General features: G+C 44.3%; 1 long non-coding RNA gene across 1 annotated transcript; it reads left to right on the forward strand.

The window, feature by feature from the left end:
• Positions 1–11: 11 nt before the first annotated feature.
• Positions 12–21044, forward strand: LOC128907480 (uncharacterized). The gene is made up of 3 exons (XR_008465631.1): positions 12–64; positions 1810–2023; positions 20964–21044. It is a non-coding gene; the product is annotated as an uncharacterized LOC128907480 (long non-coding RNA).
• Positions 21045–21856: the final 812 nt, after the last annotated feature.

A 21856-nucleotide genomic window follows, 5' to 3' on the forward strand; every position in this document is an offset into this window, starting at 1 on the left:
GGCGGGGCGCGGTGAGCATTAGCGGCTACCGGGGGCCGGGCGACGGCCGCTAGGAGAGCCTGCGGTATGAGGCCGGGGTCTCCGGAAGGCAGAGCCGCCCGTGTGCGTCTGGGTGCCGGCACGGCGAGGGGGTGAAGCCTGGGGCCTGGCGGCGGAGCTTCCCTGTGCAGGCCGAGGCGGGCCCGCGGCGCCGGCCCTTGCGCAGAGGTGGGGGGGCCGCGGCCGGCTCCGGTAGCCCCACAGCCGTGGGGTATGAGGGTGGGCCTGCGCCCCCCCCCCGGCCGTCAGCGGACCCGGGGCCTGCCCCGCAGCAGGCTCGTCTATCCCTCAGCGCATCTGCTAACCTCCGCCCGGCTTTGTGCCCTTTTGTATAAAAAAAGGCGGTACTGCTGTGGCATCCCGGTCCCCGAGGCAGCTAAACCTGTCAGTATTTGAGATACTGTGCAAAAGCAGCGGACAGGGAGGCTCGAGTAGGGCACCAAGGCAAGTTTTCATGTTCTTCTGACCAGTTAGATAATGAATTGTAAGTTATTATCTTCTAAAGAATTCACAGAAGGTCTGCGGCTTACTTGTCCTCCCTCTCCCACCAACTAGGTAATCTCTTAATGAAGGAATTCAAGTCCTTGAATATTTAGCAGTTACTAAGGAAATAAAAATGTCAGCTTGACATATTTAGATGGAAAGCAAGGTTTAGAGTGTATAATAACATGCAGTTAATTTTATATTCTATGGCATGAAAACAAATGGCTGACCCTATAAAAGACCAGAGGAAGACAACATCTCAAGGAAAGCAGCGTTGCTCACGTTGAATGTTCACTTGATACGAGTGTTCCTTGTTTCCATTCAGTTATTTCCAAATACTTCTTAATGATACAGCATTTCAATCTTTACTATTTGGCCTTCAGAAGTATAAATCCAGTAGTTGTGTAATCTGCCCATGAATATCAGTGAGAACTTAAAAACATTCAGGATGATAAAATGTGAGTGCTGTAAGACTTCTCTTTGATCTGTGTTATTGCCTCAGTCAGAGCACAAACTGAAATGGAATGGGATTGCCAACCTCCTGACTTCACTGCCAGGAATATAAATCAACATTAAAGATGATTTTTAAATGAAATAGCAAGTTAAACATTTGTACGAACACATCATAAAATAGAGGTTATGCTGCCTCTTTTTAAACCTCTTGCCTGCTGGCAAAAATAAAACTGTTCCAGTGACATTTTCTCTGCTCTGCTGTGACAAGGGCTGCATAAATATAGACAGTGGGGATTAGAATAGACTTCAGCAATCTTTGACTTCCTTTCTAGCAGCCTTTTCTGCAGACGGTTTTCCATAGCTATGGGTGAAAAACAGGGAGTCTAAAACTAGTGTGTATGGCACGGTGGTGACAGTATAGCACGTTCCTGATGGCAGTAGTCATAGCTATCCTTGGGGAAAATGCATCCTGGCTGGAGGAAAGGAGAGAGTCAGGATTTCTGACCCCAACTCCGATACGCATTTGCTATGTGGGCTAGGATAATTGTATACTTTGAGATCTTCGATGCCATGGGCAATGCAAATACAGATTTTCCCTTCAGCTTTGCCTAGAGAAAACAAGGAGTGTGATGAACTGCAATGCCAGCCTAGATAATTCTGATGCTTGCTTGAAGAGAAGTCACTCATGTCTCCAGTGGAGAAGCTGCTGGTGCCAAACTGATCAGTCTCACTCAGAATCAAACACGGGGTGGGCTTTTCTTCAGCTAGAAAAAACAACAATTTCTCATGTTATAATCTAACTGATTCTTTCAATTTTTATGCTTTATATTCTAGGCTGAGCCCTCTTTTACCTCCAGGAAATGAGGAGATGGCTGCTCCTTGCCAAGACAGTGTGGTCAGGTTGCTGGCACACACTAGGCAAGCAAGGGGCTTGTGTACAAAGTTGGCAGGGGAGATGCTTCTTCAAGTGCGCATGGTGCTTTAAGTCAGTCATCACTTCAAAAAGTCACAGGAAAGGAGAGAGGGGAGCAGATGAAATGTTTGCAAGGTAAATATCCTCTTGGCACTACATTTTCTACATGAGTTACTGTCAATTAACACATACAAAAACCCAATGCTGGAAACAAGAGAATAACACTCCAAAGCCTGGGAAAAGCTCCACGTGTCCTTCCTGATTTCCCACAAAAAACAGGTAAACAGCTAACTAAGCCAAAAAACGCACACAGCTCGGTGGACAGAGTCTTAAAACAGGCAGGCTATTTTCTCCTCTGTTCTTGCTTTCTCTGTCTCAGCGCGTTACAACTTAGCAGGGTTCTTGCTGTCCGCAGTGTTAAACAAACACTCACGGGCACTACTGTGCAAATCACTCATCCCAGATAACAGATGGATTTTTACATTCTTTCTGCATATCTGAATCCATTATCCAAAGAGGGCCCAGAAGAAAGTGGGCATTAGCTTAATGCAGCTCTGAAAAAGGAACTGTCCAGGTCAGGAGAGCAGGAATGATGGAAAGAGCCATCTAAATTGCTAAATCACTTTGAGCCAGTGACCAAATCCATTTCAGCTGCTGGTCTGTTTGAAGTGAGCTGGTGATGGCCTTTAGCCCAGTTCTTAGGGGTATCCATGGCACAGTATATTTGCTGTCAACCTTGTTAGAAAAGCCAGAAAAGCAATGGGCTTGGACTTTTCCCTTTTAACCTCCAGAGCTTAGTCCCCCCAGATCAGGTACGGAGCACTCTGGTGTGATAGGTTGAGGCACGGCTCCATTTTCAGGGCTCTACCTGTTCCCTGCTTATTCCTTCCAGAGCATTGGCCTCTGGATCTGTTCCTGGAGCTCCTTTCCCCAGCAGTGACGTCATTCATACGTAAGGGGGGAAGAACAAAGACAGCACTCGCCTATTTTCTTGTGTGATTTTTCAATACCCATTTCCCAATCCCGATGTCCAAAGTAACAACATCCTTTCAAACCGCCCCCTCTTGAAATGCCACAGTAGTCAAACAGCTGCAAATCAAAACACCTTGTAAACAAGTGACTGAAATCCCGTGGGATGCCCGAGGGCTTGGGCACGTCTCAGAGTGATTATAGTTCCTGCTATACAAATTGGAGTCCATGTAGCACAGTTTGTGCCAACTCCGAGCTCTTGCTTTTTATTTTTAGTCCTGTTTGTCAAGGGGTTCTCATGATAAAAAGAATGACGTTCAGTATCAGTGATACACAGATAAAATTAGATAGTAGCCGGAAGTGATCCTACGACTAATCCTCCCCACTGAGACTTTTTCCACAGGATTTCGGATCCTGTGGGCCTCAAGGGCAGCTTTTCTCTGGGTGAATTTCACTTCCCATCAGCAGGCAGATGAAAAATTGGACTCGCATGGGATGTATGTGGTAAGCCTCATGCAAAGAAATGAATGTCATTGTCATTGCTTATGCCAACAGCTGGGACCATCTGGGACACTAAAGACATCATTGTCTAGATGTGTACAGCTGATCGAAGATTGTTTTTAGCAAGCCTCTAAACCTTCTTCCCTTTTTGGGGCAACAAAACAAGGCTTTTGTCTTCCATGCATGGGGTTTTGTAGACAGAGCAGCTTAAGTCATCAGCAGGGCTCAGTCCTGAGACTTTCTGGTCCCCCAGACACAAGTCACCCACACTGATGCTGAAGACATTATTCCTTTCTTTGGAAGAAGCAACTGCCTTCGGGCAGGATGGGATAGAAGGTGCATTAGATTACATCTCTAAAGCAGATCTTCTCTCAGGAGAACAGGATCAGTTCTTATTTGTTTTGGCTTTTTTTCCCCCCCTCTAAACTTTGGATTGCTTTCCTTTTTTACTACACTGGAAAATAGGAAAATACAAGAGGTTAACTGGTCAGCAAGTGCTCTCTATCACTTAGAAATATGGAATGCAACTGGGCAGTGCACCTAGTGCACCATCAAATGAAGGTGGGATTGGTGTCCGTGTGGCACAAAGAGGTTTAGCTGTGGTGTTATGGCAAAGAAAGAGTGTATCAAAACCAAAGCTGTGAACCTGTAAGGCCAGTTATTTTTAAGCAGGGTAGGTAAAGGCAAAGGGAGAGGATAATTATGTAATGCGAACATGGTGTGATACAGATAGGGAATGGAATTTTTTCCTCCTATAGCTTATTGGAGGAGAATGGATCAAGTGCCTGGACATGGTTCATTTTCTGTCAAAAATCTACTGTGGAATTAATTGGTTTATCTCTCCTATCACTTCTTGGCAAGGGAGGTATCTTCTGCTTTAAGCCAGAGCAATCAGCTCTAAGGGAAAAGAAAACAGGCAGGTTCAAGTGTGGCAAATGGATGTGGTCCTGTCCATTTTTGAATTCTAAAATAAAAAATAAAAATTTTCTAGAGAACCAGAAGGATAGGGCTTTCTGCATTCCATGGCCTTCCTAAAGACTCTTGCACTTGGAGGAAGGTCATAGGGTTCAAAGCTGTTTCTCAAGTGCTGCTATGTAGTATTGCCTTGATGTCATGCATCATTATAAACAAGTTATTATTTCATTCAGTGTTTTGGGAAATGATGGGACTGGAACAATACACCCACAGAAGTTCCCTCCCTTATCCCAGCAGGCTTTTTAGTGAGCTACTTATGAGCTGTACCTCTCTAACCAATAGCTGTCTGTCTGTCTATGTCTGGTAATAGTGTGTCTCGGGGGAACTTGGAGTAGGAATATTGATGGGTTTTATGAAGGGCGGAGAGCTGGGAGGGAGGAGAGGGACATAAATTTGCGGTGTTATGTGGTTTGATGGCTGCTTGATCTGAGAACGCTGGGCTGAGAAGGCCCCAGGGCTTCATCGCTGCAAACACTGAATGCATCATCGTTCATTTTTCTACACGTTTGTGCTTCTGAAGCCAGTCAGTCATTTACACCTGACGGGATAGCAGAAAAACAGAGTTAAGCAGGGCAGTGTTCCATTCATTTCTGTCTGCTTAGCTCAGGTTCAAGCTAGACCTCGGATGAATATTTAAAAAAATATAGGAATCATCATAAAGAAACAAGTACTAGAAATGAGGTTCAGCAAGAGCATATGTAGAAATCTGTTTGAAGTCTTGGGCTCTTGCATAACTGTCTCTGGCTAGTTCCCTAAACTTTTTTTTTCATCTGCTGTAGTCTCCCTAGACCTATTTCATTTAAAAACATACAAACACTTTGAAAGTTCTGATGACGCACAATGTGTATGGTGTGACCTTTGCATAGTCTCTGCAAAAAGATTGTCTTTCCTCTTTCTATTTCATAAGCACTGTCCATCTGGCCTTGCCCTGTTATATCCCCAGATATGAAGAAATAGTCTCCCTCCTGTAAAGGGGAGGTAGTCCTTTCAGTTAACAAGATAAGGATGATAGCAGTATGATGACCTGTTGTAAGGTATTTGTTGATCAGCAAAGGTATATATACACTCCAGTCTCCTTTGAGTCCATGTTAAACTCTTCAGTGCTGTCAGACTACTAGATCAAATAATTTAAAAGTAGCTCAAACTAACTAGCTGGAAATATTCGTTGTCTGACAAAGAACAAGCTATTTCCCCACATCATTAGATAGACCAAGATATTCTTGAACTGGCCACAAAACAAAGCTAGACTGAATCACATGTTTTTGCCAAAAGTTATCCTACATAAAGGCATGAGAAAAACCATTCACCTTCCATTTTTTTCACAGCTTTTACAACATGGGCTCTAATCTCACCATTACAGGAAAAATTTCCCAACTGTGAAGATCAGTAAGAAACTAGGTGTTGCTCCCTAAAGGTAACCGATGCCATAACTCTAGTCTAGTTCTTTAAGGCTGCCTTGCTATCTAGTCTAACCTCAGTAAGTGTCCAAGAGGCATAGCTGCCTAAGAATCATATATGTAAATATGATGAAGACTTGGTCCATAGAACCTGATCTTGAATAAATTCCTGTCCAAGCATTCTGCCTGCTCATGCAACCCAGTCCATACTCCAGATGGAGTGGGAGAAAACTGGTGGGTTGATATTCCCAGCCCTGCCCTACACTAGCTTCTGATGACCTAGTTCTGGGTAACTGAAGATCTCACCGCTTCCTCGGTACGAATATAATCTTGCATCATTTTGAAATCACGGTGCTCCCATTGAAGAGTGCACATAATCCAATACTGCCTGCAGTAACCTCATGCTTGTATGTAAAATGGTGGTCAGGGCATTTCATGCCAGCAGTAAACCAGAAGGATTTACTGGAATGGGATTAAATTTGTTTTTAAAGTGTCTGCAGAGCCAAATCAATTCCAAGGGTTTTCTGAGCTGCTGAACAACCAGAGGCGATCATTGCACTTCTCTGTTGCCAGTTGCAGCTTTTTACCTCTTCTAGGCAGGGACTGTCTTCTACTCTGTATTTGTACAGCTGCTAGTTTTGCAGGGTGCCAGCCCACCTGATCCTCTGCACCGCTATGATGGTATTGGGTGCCTCCACTTGCAGGACAGTCAGCAGGATGCCTCACCAGCTGCCCTCCTGTCTGTGATACCTGTGGGTGAAATACAGGCAAATGCATTTGAGCTGGATGTACATCTGATGCCAACTGCATCTGGCAACTGCTCCAGCACTGCAAAGGACTGCCCCAGGATTTCTAGTTATTTATAATTTAGCGTCAGATTGGACCCAGTTGCTCCTGGTTAGAGATCTTTTTGCAATAACAAACTAAGATTACATGAAGAGCTTAAAAAAGATTTTCACCCCTCCAGGGCTAAATTACTTCCACTTATATACAACTGTCATATCTTTAAAGGGCAAACCCGGAAAGCTAACACTGGAAAATATAACTCTACAACTGAGATTATCTGCCTGCCCTCTCTAGGCAATCACGTCTCATATCTATAAGGTCTTTCATAGCAAAACCCAAAATTCAGGCTAAGTGGATGGAAGATTTATGTACAGAGTAGGAAACAACAGCTTGGGAGGAGGTGTATTTGAATGCTGGAGCCAGTTACAAAGACAAACCTCAAACACCATACGACTGCTTTTACATAGCATCTCACTCATGTCTGGTAGAATCACTCCGTGCTCACCCAGACTTTGCAAACTACTAGTCACCAACTGAGAAAGGCATGATGACGTACATGTTACGGTAGCATCCGGCACTGGCAAACAATCCACTTCCATATGTAGCTCAGGATCCATTTCAGACATTTTGTAACTGATGTATTTTTCATTAAATAATCATTGGAAAGCAGGGAGAATAAAAACACTCTGTACCAACTTACCTGTCCCATGGGCGGTCTCATGCTGATCAGCTCACCTTTAGGAAATTTAATCAGGAGCAGAGTTACATAGGAACATGAAAAGGTCATACCTTCGCTACAGTTTTTGTGAATATTCCCAGTCATATGATGAGAGAGCAGTCACACTTCACATAGCGGTTCTGTTCAGCCCTGATTATATACCTGGATTAATAATTGAAGCACTTAACCCCAGGGGGAAGTGGATTTCCCTGAAGAAGACAGAGACTATGGAGGGGGGAGCTCAATGTGTCAAATGTCAAGATTTGGAGCTGCTCATAGCCTTTTCTTCAAAGATTTTCATACAAGGAACATTTTACTCTCTTCAGAAGCCTGATGGACCCAGGCTTTATTGTAATTTTTCCTCTTACCCCCTTTTCAGTGATGGCAAAGGAGAGAAGTGGAAGGGGAGAAAGGAAAGGTGAGGCAAAGAGTGAACTTTTTTCACTGTCTGTTTTTTTTTTAATTAAAAAAAATCAAGTCATTTACCTGGAAAAGTCTAGGGCTTCAGATTTTCATCCAAAAAAGAACAATTTCCATATTTTTTTTTAGTTCTGCCTATGGAAAATATCCCCTGTTGGGTTTTTTTGGTGGTTTCTTTTTCCTTCTTTTTATGTGAAGTCAGGACCCAGCACTGCATTGTCTTCAGAGAACAGCACACTGAGACCAGTGATTAACTGGTACCTTGACCAGAATACTAGCCCATTCTTCAGCCTCAATAGTATCTTACGCCTCCAGCTGCTATAAATGCTTGGGTGGCTCTTCCCCAGGACTGGGCTCTGCATGGTCCCTCCCAGGAATTATGTAAGAACAGACTTTCAGAGCAAATAGCTGAAACATCTCCATCATTGAGAGAGTTAAAAAATCACTGCCCGCTCATGTCTCTCTGCAGGTCGCTTCCCTCTTTCCATTAAATCTCCTGGTGTTAGGTATCACTGACATCACGAGCTGTCAGACTCTCTGTAAGAGCTTAGATGATCCTCCGGGGTGCACACCCCTGAAATGCTGCTGTGACCAAATTCTGCCCTACTGCCAGCAAGTCCTTGGAGGTCCTGATTTTGGCCCTGTGTGGAGATGCTCAGATACAGCAGAGATGAGTTCAGCTTAGAAGCAGCTCTGTGGTCCCTTGGTCAAACATGCTCGGCTATGAATGGAAGTGAGAGGGCCAGAGGGTTGGTCAGTGGTCCTTCTTGAGGTCCAGGCTGTATGGAGAGTACAGTTTCACAGGCTGCAAGGGGAGCTAGGCTTTTGCAGCAGCTGTGGATGGAAGATGATCTACATTGCCTCTACGCCATGGTAAGCACCAAAATGGTCATCTGAAGTGGGTGCTGTGTCTGCTTTGCAATGACAGTGCAGAAGAAAGAAGAAATTATGTATCCAAGGGCTTTGGTAATATGACAGTCAGAAGTAAGGTTAGAAATAGGGCATTTGTGTCTCCCCACTGCAAATATTCCTATCACATGCAGCTATACCCCTTTCAATAAATTCCCAAGATTTAGAGAGACTGAATCGCTGTAGGCCTCCTGGGTTCATTCAGTCAGATGCAATTTATCATTTAACCTTTTTAAGCAAATCTACCAGTTGCCAATCTTGGCTTCATTTTCTCATTCTTAGACCTGCTGAGCAGAAAGGTCAAATAGTGTGAAATACAACAATAAGCAAAGGCCTTTTGGTTGATTCTGTTTTTTTTTTCTTGAGAAAGGGAAGAACTTGCAATTGGCAATGCAATCCAGGATGGGCGGGGTGTGTAATCTTCCATAACTCTGCTGCAATCTCAGGTTAACAGAGAGGATGGAATAGCTGCCTGATCTGCTGCGTTTATTGCCATCGCTTCCTGCGAGGTTGTCTCCGTTCCAGAAGGAGCCTGTAACTCACTGACTGATAAACAGAAATTAGGTAGGAGTGGCTGAGGTTCTTGAGCAAAATTATGAATTTTCCAGTATGACTGTGGCTATCCAGAAATCTTGGGTGGTGGAACAGCACACACAGGGAGACCATCTTCCACTGCATTTTCATCCAGGACTCCAGCCACTTTGGAAATGTGTGATTGACCCATACACATGGCTCAGAGTTGTCACTGGGGTAATGCTGCATCTCCCCAGCCTCTGACTCTCCCACAGGAAATGACACCCAGTCCCAGTCAAGCTGAACAACACAGTCCTGGCAATGGGTTAGTGCCAGCAGCTGAACTGTTCTGAAAATCTAGATTAAAATTCCCAAAACAAAGTGGTAACCACCAAGGCCTGGATCTTCAGCTGCATGACTTTCTTCTAAGCTCTTTGGCATCCTCGAGGGGTTTCCCACTGATTTCAGTGAGCTTTGTGGGGGGATTTTCAGCTAAAACAAAGCATAAAGAGGTTGGGCTGAGGTCTTAACTTCATTCCATCTATCCTTAGATACTTAAATCCTCATCAACTGCTATAGTCAACTAAAAGAATGTGCCATTCTGGAGAGCAGATGAAATTGTATCTCTCTCCATTAGCTGTAGGTTGGCATGAGAACTACAGTTTAGGTCTTTTAGCTAAGCGCCTTTCATTAGGCAGTCCTCCTGTGTGGTCTTGATCAGTTCATTTTCTCTGTACCTCTTGGCAGCTCAGAGATAAGGACAGTTACATTTCCCTGTTTGAACCTCTTGGCAGCTCTAAGATAAGGACAATTTTATCTCCCCAACTCAAAAAGTTGGAGGCCTTTGAAAAGAAAGCTTTATAGAACTACAAGGAATTATTATACTTCAGCAAAGCGAACCCACTATCAAAGAAATCCACACACATGGACTTCTGTCTTCACCAGTCCCTCTCTTCTCTTCCAGAACAACCACATTACCACATTACCAACTGTCAGTTCTTGAGCGTCCTAACCATTGTTCATTCATGTTTATTTCAGCTCCAACTAGTGTTCAGTCTAGAGGCTAAGAGCTTTCTGCAAGATTGGTTTCTAGTAGACACACAAAGAAAAGCAGCTGGGCAGCCGGCCTATTTCCCTTCTAGCAGCTTTTGTTATGATTTTAGATGTGAAATCTGCTGATAGGGTGGAGGCTGAACTGATTTTCTGAACTGCCTTGTTCACTGATATGAAAACCTCCTCTCTTAAAATGAATCAAACCAAACCTTTATGACATTATCCCATGATCCAAAGAGTGGCTTTGCATTTGGCCACAAGAAGAGCGGCATACTTTTTTTTTAGCTACATGGAACTAGGAAGGTTTCAGGCAGTAACTCACTTTATTCAACAAATGATACACAGTCATGACTGAAGGAACCTTTCATTTCTCTGCGAATTGCTAGATCAAGCAGCCCTGTCTAATCCCTGTTCTAGCCTTTAAAGTTGGGACACTTTTAATTTTTTAAACTCTCTGCCAGAATCTATTTTTAAAGTTGTTATTGCAGTAGCTGCCAGATATAAGGATGCAAGTGCCTCCCCCCATTTGTCTAAGGGAATAAGTGAGTGGGATCGCACAGGCATAGACTGAATCTCCCAGAGAAGCCTCCTAAAGCACTGTGCAATCATTAGTGAGTTAAAACTCACAAATCTTTCCTGAGTTAGTGTTAAGTTCCTTTCGCTGATGGAAAGCAAAGAGATATAGGCATGGTAAGGGGCAAAAGGCATCTGCAAAGAGGATTTTACTCCCTGAAGAACAAAGGGAGTGAAGGTGTGTCTTGTAGACAGTGATTTACTCAAGGTGATGTCGTCAGTAGGAGTCTTCCATTGATCTCCTCAGTCATTACAAACATCATAATTAGAGCTTGCCAAATAACATTCACGAATGGTGTATAGGTATGTTCAGCACCTTACCTTCTGCTATCAGTTTTGAGTAACTTACGCACTGGTTCAGAGATTACAAAGTGAGAAGGAGCCAGTGGCATCATTAGTCTGAGCTCCTGCATACCTTAGGATGCGGGATCACACTGAATTGCGTTTTCTTGGAAATACAGAGTAGCTTTCAGGGAAATTCTTTTCTTTTTTTTTTTTTATCATATTGCTAGCAAATGGAGAAATCCACCGCAAGCCTTACATAAACTGGTTAATTACTCTCACTTCTAAAAAATCACGTGTTTTTTTCTAGTCAGGATTTGTCCAATTTCAGTTCTCTATCGTTGTTTTATTTATTTGTTTGCCAGTTTGTACAGCCCTCCATTATCAAGCCTCTGTTTTTATATTGGCATGGAGAGATTGTGATCAACTCAACCCTTCACCTGATCTTTGTTCAAGCAGATTGAGCTCCTGGAGTCTTTCACTGTAAAGCATGCTTTCCAGTTCTTTAATCAGCCCAGTATCTCTTCTCTGTACTTTTTCCAATGTGTTATCATCCTTCTGGAATTATTCACAAATAACCTTTTCATTAGTCAAGCCATTCTTCAGATGGTTGAATAATATTTGCCTGATGAATTTACAGTAACCTTGCTATTGGTTGGTTATATTGTCTGTGAGCTGTGAACATGAACAGCTGCAGAGGTCTCTTCTACAGCCCCACTGGCCATAGAAGACATTTTCATGTGTTGTTAGTCCTTCTTCTGGACAAGCCACTATGCCATCTGCCATCAATCCCAGCTGAGCCACAGTGAGATACCAACATGGTAACATGTAAAAATGTTCCCATGTCTCAGGATGGAAAGAGACATAAAAAACAGCCGCTCTTGGGTTAGCTCAGCTCTTTTCCTTGTTTTCTGCAGGTTGCCAGAATCTTTTGGTATGCAAGAAGTTCTGAGAGATATTATTATAGGTCAACCATAATCCTGAACTGGGGAGCTCTTGAAAGATGGGCATGTTTATCACCCCAAGAAGCTTCTTAAGTGGCTGCTTCAGCTGATGCTAGTTACTGTGCCTAGTGCTTCCTATCCTATTGATCCCCGTGATTTATCTTAATTACCAGGCTCTATTGTAAGTGATTGACAGACACACCGGGGTATTTGTGAACAAGGCTGGTGTGACTTATGGGCAAAGATTAAACACCACAGAAGGCTATCCTCTCTTGAGAATGTCCTCAGTTGTTCTCATCTACATTTGAAAGAGACAGATGCCCACAAAAAAACTGTATCTATACAACAATTACACAAATTTTAGCAGACTATCAAGTCCCTTCTTAATTACAAATTAACTGGACTCCCTTCTCCTTGGCTGTAATGTTTTGTCATCATTTGCTGCAGTGGAACAGGCTGTGGAACTTCCCCTTTAGCTTTTCGTTAGAAAGCCACTTGTTCAATTTCATGTTCTAGGCTTCAGCTGAACTCTCCTTTCTTGACAGCACATGTTTCCATTGAACACACAGCTTGGTGAAGAAATAGCCCCTTCCCTATCCTGCAGCCTCCCCTGACCATAGTTCAACCAGACAGGCAATTGTGGTTGTGTTTGCTCTTGTCTCTCTGAAGCCATTGAGGCTTCAGCCTAAACTCTCATCTCTGCTACATGACACCCAAATTGCACCAACGTCTTCCACCTCCAAGTGAAAATCAGAGTGATGAAAAAGCTCACATCCTTGGGTCTCACTCTCTTTCTGCATTGTCGGACCCTTGCAAGCAGCTGTCAGTGCCATCAGTATGGTAAAAAAAAGCCTCTTTCTGCTACTTTCAGCTAGAAGTTCAGAAAGCCACATCCACCTCCAGGCTTTGATCTTGAACCAAAGCCAAAACCAACCCCCTTTGTTCCCCAGACCTTTTATTTTTGCTTTGACAGACACAAGTGCTCTTCTCTGTGCTTCCCCTCTTCTCTCTGTTCCCCCTTTTCACCCCCTGCACTGCCTAGACCTTGGCTGTGAGTCTGCAACCTTATCATGTCCCTGCGGGAGGTGTGCATGAACTTCTGCTTCATAGGTCACCAAGACAATGCTGGACCAAGGGAAGTGGGCAGGCAGAGCCTAGGTGATTTGGCCCCAAATGTTAAGACAATGGGCTTTCCTGCCATTGTTTTCTGTCAGTCTGCCTCACAGCAGGAGGCGATGCACGCTCTGTCCTGGTGGCTAAAAATGCCCAAGAGGGAAAGGGAAGGGCCATGGCAGACATCTGGGGTCAAAGAAGCAGTGATTTGTTAACCACGTGTAGCCACAAATGGATCTTTGAGGGAGGGGACTGCAAATAGCAAACTATTTCCAGATGTTCAAAGTCAATTCAAACATGCCACCTACTGGATCTGAGCTTGGAGACTTGGTGGAAATGGGGCAGATGGCACTGAAGAACCAGGGAAGATGAGCTTCCATACTCCTGAAGGATTTATTGTAAAAGATGGTCCTTCCCTCACCTCTTCTGGTCTCTGGACTTTATGATCTGTGTCCCCAACTCTGCTCTGCAGGAAGCTTTCATATAGCGAAAAGCTGAAGAGATCAAGGCAGAGGGCATGCAGAATTTCCCTGGAAGCTCTGTGGGAATAGTCTTTTTTGTATTGCTTTGCAGAAGGAAAACACATCAGAACAGCCAAAGTACAGGCTTTTTAATGTGGAAATCTTGAGTCTGCCCCTCGTCTGCCAGAGCCTGCTTCATGTGATGCTGAGCAAGCAGGGCACATTTTTAAATGCATCCCCTAGTTTGGGATGCTCCAGCTTCAAACATAATGGCCTGTGGTTAAGAGGTGCTGAGCAACCTTCAGAGTCATTAGTTTCAAAATATTGGATGGTCAGCACTTCTGGAGCTCTTCATGTCTCAGTTTCTTGGCCTCTGAGGAAACCTTGGAAGTGATGACAGAGAGGATGGTGAGCCATTTGCCCTGGGTAGCTAAGGTGGAGAGGTCCGTGACTCATTACCTTCCTACACATCCCAAGGTACTGCAAGTCACCGCTAGTGAGCTGTAAGCCCTTAGGAACTTTGTGTGCTCTGGATCTGATGGAACTGAAGGCGGCGGAACTGAGGGGCACATCTGAAGTACTGCCATGAACCTCCCTATGTCTCAGAGCTTTGTCAGCTCGCTCACTTGCAAAACTGCCTGTGCCGCTCATAGGCAAATGAAATCAAAGGAAAAGAGAAACTAATCTAATACCGAGGCAGGTAAACGTTCTTTCATACTCCCTAAGTGGCACTGAGGGCAAAGCATTATCATTACAAAACCAGCTGCTATTTGTCTAAATCCTTCCCCAACCTTTGTGGTAGATCACTTTGGTCATTTATGTTCCAGTTCTTCCCTAAAGCTTTGCCACAAGGATTTGGGCAGGCATTCAAGTACCTGGCAGCTGGAACCATGCCCCTACTAAGCCACCTAAAGACTGACATTCCAGGCCTCCCCTCATGGAGAAGAGCCTTGGTCCCCTAACTGAGCTTCAGCATCCTGAGTACAAAGCCTGTCAGATTTCATTGTTAACGAGTGAGGAAATAAATTGGCTGTAATTATTCTATGAAGAGCTTAGATGGAATTTTACAGGGAAGAAGCTTTGTCTAGAGATTATGAGATGAGACTCTGAGCCAGGATTCCCAGGTTTTATTTCTGGTTCTGCCCCTCATTCATTGAGTGGCCCTGAGTGAATGTTGTATCTTAGTTTTCCCCCATCTGTAAAAAGGGGTGATGATATCGAACTTCCTGGCATGAGTGTTTGTAGGCTTAATTAATTAACAGCAGTGAAGCAATCTGAGTTTTCAGTTGGAAGATGCCATAGTAATAATCAAAGAAATATTTCTAGCTGCCTTTGATATTTGGCATTCTCATTCTTTTTCATGTATAGATGACAACCCTCAATGAGAGAGAACCGAGCTTTCGATCTACTAACTGGTGACTGGGCATTAAGGAAAACTGGTGTGTAACTGGGTAATAAATTCACTGAAACTGCATCTCTTCTCAGACTGTGAAGAACAGACAGACAGACTTTTGCTCAACTATTTGTTAGTCTAAAATTTTCAATTAATCATTTTATGCAATCAAATCTTTTTGGAAATGATTCACCATGACTTTTGTTTGAGTAGTTTCTCCTTGTGCAGAGTGATTGGCCCATCAACTCACATGGTATTGTGTCCGCTCCTTAAGTGGATAACACTCAGGCTCACACATACCTTTCAATACCATACAATCACAGAATTGCTCAGGTTGGAAGGGACTTCAGGAGGTCTGTAGTTTAACCTCCCGTTCAAAGAAGGAGGAGGTTAGCTATAAGATGAGAACAGGTTGATCAGGACTTTCGATAGTTGGGTCCTGAAAACCTTCAAGGATGGTGATTTTTTAAAGCAATCATCTTTGTCCTTACATCCAACTCCAGTCATGAGACAAATGGGCGTCTCATTTGACTGATGGATCTACTTCTAGCCATAAGTCAGTCTCTGAAGTTTTTCCTTCCCCTGACTTCAAAAGGAGTTCTAATCTTTTTAACCTCTGCTTTCCCCGGTAAATGTCAAACATATGGTCTACAGGAGATATAGACCACCAACAAAATCATGGGAAGCTCATGGACTTAGAAAATGGATGTGAGTGAGACACTCCAGGAGAACAGGATTGGCTCCACGCCTGGCCTGCTTAGGCTTGTCAACATAAGCAGTATGGATCTGAGGCACCATCCACTGTCTGTAAATTTAGGCTTTAAACTTAAACCAGATCTCCAGCTTCAGTCACCACGTGCTTGCTACTGATGTTCAGCTCTGTCCTGTGCCTGTTGTCCCATCTCCTGTTGTTTGGAGATGCAGTGTAGAGAGAAGTTTTACCCTGCAACAGGGAAGTAGAAGCTGGGTGCGCTCATCATCATCTCTTCTTCTTGCTGGGAACTTTATTTTTCTGATGAAGTTAAGAATATACTCTGAGGGCTTCTGGGTGCCGAGTGAGGTCACGCATGCAGGAAGAGGGGTGTGTGTGTGGCTACTTTTTAACTGAGTTAGGAAGCTCACCCTCTCAAAGCCTTGAGCCATTCAAGGTTGATGGTGCCTAAGTGAGCCGCTCTGCTGCAAAATTGGAGCCATCCTTCATAGTACCTCAGTGGGTGCTACTCAACTCTGATGCAGCCATACTCAAGACCGTAGTTTGTAATGGACAACACGATATCACCCATGCCATGCCGAAGTATGTAGTGACCTCTGCCTAGCTGGCCAGAGGAGACTTTCTGAACCGCTGGTCCCTCATCTGTCAGAGATCTCTCCAGGTACTGACTCTGGCTCAAAACAGTTATATACAAAGGCTGGTGACAGAGCAGCCAGGACTGGTGCTAGAAGGCAGGCCTCCCCTCTCTTTACAGTACACAGATTTACAAAATCCCATGTCTGGGCAATTCTTCTAGCTTCCCTTCCCTGGATAATATTAGGTATGTAATGACACCTGGCTAGATAACTTAGAGGAAATTGTTTTTTTCAGACTGGCCTGTCAACTCGTTCCTGAAGCCCCATGTTGGCAGTGTGCTGGAGATGCACTTGTCCATGAGTCAGGTAGCACTACAGCAATGAAATAAATCATGTGAAAATTACCATATGTGAAAAATGTAGAGGTTGGTATTGGTGTCTGACACGGCCAGTGCAGCTGTGGTGGGTGGATGGCTGGATGTTGTTTCTAGCTCATCTCCCACCCAAAGACCACCTAGGACCTTTGTAATTGTGCAGCTACCTCCTCCCAACAGCACTAATGTGAATGTCGTAATTATTATTTCTATTTGCCAAGAGGTGCAGTAACTAGCCTAAGGCAGTTCATCAGGCTGTGGCAAAGCCTAGTTTTGTGACTCCTGGACCCCTGAATTTTCTGGACAATTAAAGACAGAAATCCTTCCTTTACCAATTCCGTGACACAGCACTGGGTGACAATCAGGCAATTGCCTGAATGGTTAAATGAGCCCTCTAAAGCCCTGGAGAGAATGGTTGAACTACTGTTGGATTTTCCTATCTTGTTTTCTGGCAGAGAGAAAATGAAATCTCTTGTAATGATCTTAGCTGTGAATGTAGGTACTGCAGCGTGTTTTTAATGCCAAGGTTATTTACCAAAATTGGGTCCTGTCGGAGTGGGAAGGGAGGCAATCTCATTGTGCAGCCTTCCTACCCATACAAGAATTCATTTGCATGATGTAGTCACTGTCTTGAACCCGCTAATCCTCCTTCCCTTCCAGGATGGTGTCTGCACCGCTAGGTCTCAGTGTCAGAAGACTGTTTTGCCAACAGCTGATGATGTTTCCCTGCATTTGGGGAAGGGTCCCGTTCTTTACATGCTGGGGACTGCAAATGCTGTCCTAGCAAAGACAGTAACAACTGCTGTGAAGTGAACATTTTGTACCTCTTGGACCTGATGTAATGACAGTCAGGAAGTCCTGGGAAGCCACAGGTGTTTACGACATGCTGTAGATACCGGCAGGTTTTGCCCGAGATGTGTGCCCTACAGCAGGATGCCCCAGCTGTCTGCAGAGTGTCTGCAACCCACAGCCCAACCGCTGTTGCCATGGACACGCTGTCAGCCCTGGGCCCTTGAATTTTGATCACTTCAGTGAAAATAATTTGATGGAATCAACGGAGATGTGGGGTTTGCAGTTACATACACTCCTGCAACCATCTTCTTTGTGCCATGGTTTCAGTCAGTGAGCAGACAAGTCCGCTTGTAAGACACAGTGGCGTGTCAGCCAGCGGGGATGGTTACAAACGTGGTTTTCTCCAGCTCTGCTTAACAAGACCTCCTCCTGCTGCTTGGAACAATGTGTTGTTACCACAACACGGCATCTAGTAAAGAAAAGAAAGCCAAGCACAATCCACTCAAACTTCAAAACTTCCCCCTTCCCTTCACCAACAGATTTTTCTCGTCAGGTTCAAATTATTTGCCAGTGAGTGCTGGAAAAAGCGGCTGCTGTGGTTTGGCCTGTATTTATTTGCTGCCCCAAATCAACAGAAGGTATTTCTGGGAAGCGAGCATCAAGGGGTGCAAGAAAATGACATTGGCCTGTAGTAAAATTCAGACTAGCTTCTTCGAGAGTTGGGCCGCGGTGGTGGTTATTTCATATTACTCCATTGCGGCTCCGCTTCCTGGGCTGATGTGTCTGGGCTGCGTGCTGTAATTTCAGTTTTTGGTGAATTGAGAGCAAAATCCCAGAAGCCACATGCAGCATTACCCGGCCTCGGTGGGCAGGCTGGCTGGGTCACCTCTCCGCGTCTCAGCCCGTAGGTGAAGTACGCTGGGAGGGCAGCGAGACAGACACTTGGTGCTTACGCTTACTGTTACTATCATTCTTGAGGGACTCTGCCACAGGTTTGCGAGGGAGCCAGGTAGTGGATGGATGTTGTACAGAACTTCAGTCTCCCAGTCTGTCAAGCCTGAAAGTTTTTCCAGCTTTCAATTTTGTCTAGTTTCTTTCTTAAGACTCCCCCCTTCTTCAAACAGAGCCTCAACTCTGGCTGGGTCCCAGAGATAGATACCAAATGGCGCTTTTTTCCCTTTCTTTTGCTCTTTCTTCCTTCTCGTGAAGCTGGCAGACTCTCCAAACACACATCCAACCAACGCACAGTGCATTCGAAAACAGGCCATCTGGCTGAGCACTCCTTGAGAATGAGAAGACAAGAAAAACAACCCTCTTGGAGCTGGCAGCAGAAAGGCAGGCAGCCCGTACGTGGACTTGATCTCGTGGTGCAATCCAAGAGCCGTCCAATCCAAGGGCATTGCAAAAAAGCTCTTTCCTAATGAGCAGAATACGGCTGTCTCCAGAAGCAGCTCCAAGTCAACAATTTGAGTGGGATGCTGTAACTCTCCTCACTGCACATGTGCTCATTAATTAAAGCCACTTTGGAAGATGCCCCTGACACCCCCGCCGGCACTGCCAGCCTACCCTCCCCGAAATCCTGCTCGCAGCTTTGCAGCCCCCTGCTGGGCAGGGAACTGCAGATCCCCAGGGGAAGGAGAGGGCCATCAGCATCCAGTTCTTAACCGCAAAACGGACCCCTTGCGTCACCGGTGAACAGCTGCGCGGGGAATAGAGCACTGGGAGGAAGTTGCACTCCATTTGCTTTGCTGTCGTTTTTCTCCCCTCTGAGTTTGGTAACAGCCAGAGTGCTGCAGGCATAAAACCACTCCGGGCAGGTCAGCAAGCGACAGGGAGGGAAGTGAGCCGAGCAGCCCACTATTGCAATTCTTAGCTATTTTTCTGATGATGAAGGACTGGGTTTATAAAATCAGGGTGGCTGAGGTGAATGCAGAGCCATTAGTAGACAAATCCCTCAACAGTGAAACTAGTAGGGGACTAGTTTAAAACAGATTAAAGAAATTATATCACATTAGGTAGACAACTTCTGGAAGTTGCTGGCCCAGCAGGCTGCATCGCCAGACACCATCAGCAGGCTCAAAATGGAATTAGACAAATTTGCAGACAACAGATCCATAAATGGATGCTAAAGGGAAGAGGCAGGATGTACAATCTAACGTTCCGATCCAACAAAGGTGAATGCTGAGGAAACACAAGGGAGAGGGGAATGTCCAGGCCTGTGTGCTCTCTCTGGATTGTCCCTCACCTTGCCCCAGTTGGGAGCAGAGTGCTGCGTGGGGAGGAACAGTGCTCTGGCCCAAAAGGGCTGTTCTTCAGCTTTTATTGTAAGATTCAGTCCCTGTGCCAGCCTGATATGAAGGTCATATGAACAGATTGTTGCCTCTTTAAATTACCAGAAGGAAGCTAGAATCTGATTTTTCTCGGAAAGCTGGATTTGTGGAACATGTTTCCATGAACGTTAACAGTCACAAGCCCTGGCTTAATCTGTTTGGTCTCCCAATTGTTACATTTCACACAGTGACTGAGTGATTCATTTGACCCTTTGTCTTCTTACTTGGGATCTCCTTGTTTCTGCACCTGCTCCTTTCGTACTGATGGGAGCAAGGACAGCTCAGCCTTTGGCAGATCATGTAGCTACATCTGAGCTATGTGTGTATGGGTTTCCAATGGCTAGTTACAGCTCTGCATCTCCGGATGGCTATTTCTCAGGTTTCTCCTGTGGCTTCTTGCATGCAGTTGTGTTTCCAAGGTGAGGGAGTAAAGCTCTTGATCTTTTGGCTTTATTAACGCAAGAGTAGACTTCTGTAAGTGAAAAATTGCTTCCTTATCCTGAATAATTATGACAAAGGACACACAGCACCAATGCAGGTCCTTAGGAGCTCTGTGTTTCTTGCCACTAACATATCAGAGACTTTCAGTGCCTCGTCCTCTTACCCGCATACAATTTAGTTGTCCCTAGCTGACAAAGGTGAGATCAAAAATTGAGATTTTGCATCATCGTCTTTTTAAACTCACTGCTTTATATGCTTTAACAATGACAGGGAGGTGTTCTCAACTGAAAAGAAAATAAAAAATATTAATTTGATGGAGTAATATATGCCCCCTCTTTGGTGCTGACATAATTGAAACACAGGTGGCTAGTTCAGAAAAACCTGGAGGTGTCAAGAGATAGAAATCTGTACTAAATCAGAACAAAGTGCAGCAGTGCAATGGCTAAATCTTACCAGAGAGAATGTAAAGAGTAACTGGGAAGCTTCAGTGTGGGAAAAAGTGGGGAAAGGGGCACAACAAATTAGAAGGGACCTCTGGGTCATTGAATCTACTCCTCTGCTGTCATGATATCCCACAACAGATAAAGATCTGTCTTCAAACAGTTAAGTTTTTTATTCCCATTGTTCCTCTTTGGAGGTTATTCTGAACTTTACTCTGCTGTTGTTTTAAAAGCTTCTACTGGTTTGTAGCCTGAATTTATTTATGACCAGTGTATGCCCGTTTCAAGATCTTTCCTTTTTTAAACTCTAACCTGCTATTAGCCACATTTAGTTAAAGTCATCTCTTACAAATATGTGTGTTCTGTTATGCTAACATTGTCCCTTTTTTATTTTTAACTTACAGGAAAGCAGAATAATATGCAAAGACAAGATGAAACAGATGCTTCAGGTCTACATTACAATTCAGACAGAAATTTAAATCAGCTGAAGACATCAGAACAAACTGCTTTGTAAGTGTTCTTGTGCTATCAATTACTCAAGGGATATTTACAGATAATATACTGTTCGGTACGCATTGCTTCCTTTACAGCCTTTGATGCAATCTTGTGAAAGGTAGATTCCCTTCAGGAATGTGCTCTGAGGTCTGAGGCAAGTCAGCTGCAGCTCTGGGACTGTGGTGTCTCCAGAGACCAGGTTCCAAACTTGCTTGAGATGTTTGTGTAAACAGCACTGTTGACAAAGACAGAATATCAGGGTATAGTCTCATGATACTGAGAATACCAAGCAAATATCAGTTGTGCTATGGCAGTGTCATTTGTGCCTTATATTCCAATAAAATGAATTATGTTTTCTTCAGGTTGATTCCAAAATTAGATGTAGAGAATGTCCAAACCATCACCAGTGGAAAGGATGACATTTAGAACACTTTTCTAGTGAAGAAATGGGTATTGAGAGAACAGATATTTTCATAGAAAGTGTTCACTGTCCAAACGTGCCCCTGTCTCATAAACCCAAAAGTCTTAAAAGCAAAAGAGATTTGATTGTTGGCAGTTTGGGGATTATTCCCCTCCCTTTCCCCCAGCGTTTTCCAATGGAAAATATTCAGGGTTTGGGTTTTCAGCCGTTTGCTGAAATGTCAACATTTTCCAAAGGGTGAAGGAGGAGAAAAGAGAAGAAAAGAAAAAACATGTTCTGACCAACTCCAGTCAGAGCCAAATGGCTCAATCCTGGATTTGGTCAGGGAAGTATGCTGGAGGGGAGAAAATGGGAGTGTCTTGGTTCCATGCACAGCCTGGC

This window comes from Rissa tridactyla, chromosome 3 (assembly GCF_028500815.1).
Source record: "Rissa tridactyla isolate bRisTri1 chromosome 3, bRisTri1.patW.cur.20221130, whole genome shotgun sequence".
Lineage (NCBI taxonomy): Eukaryota > Metazoa > Chordata > Aves > Charadriiformes > Laridae > Rissa > Rissa tridactyla.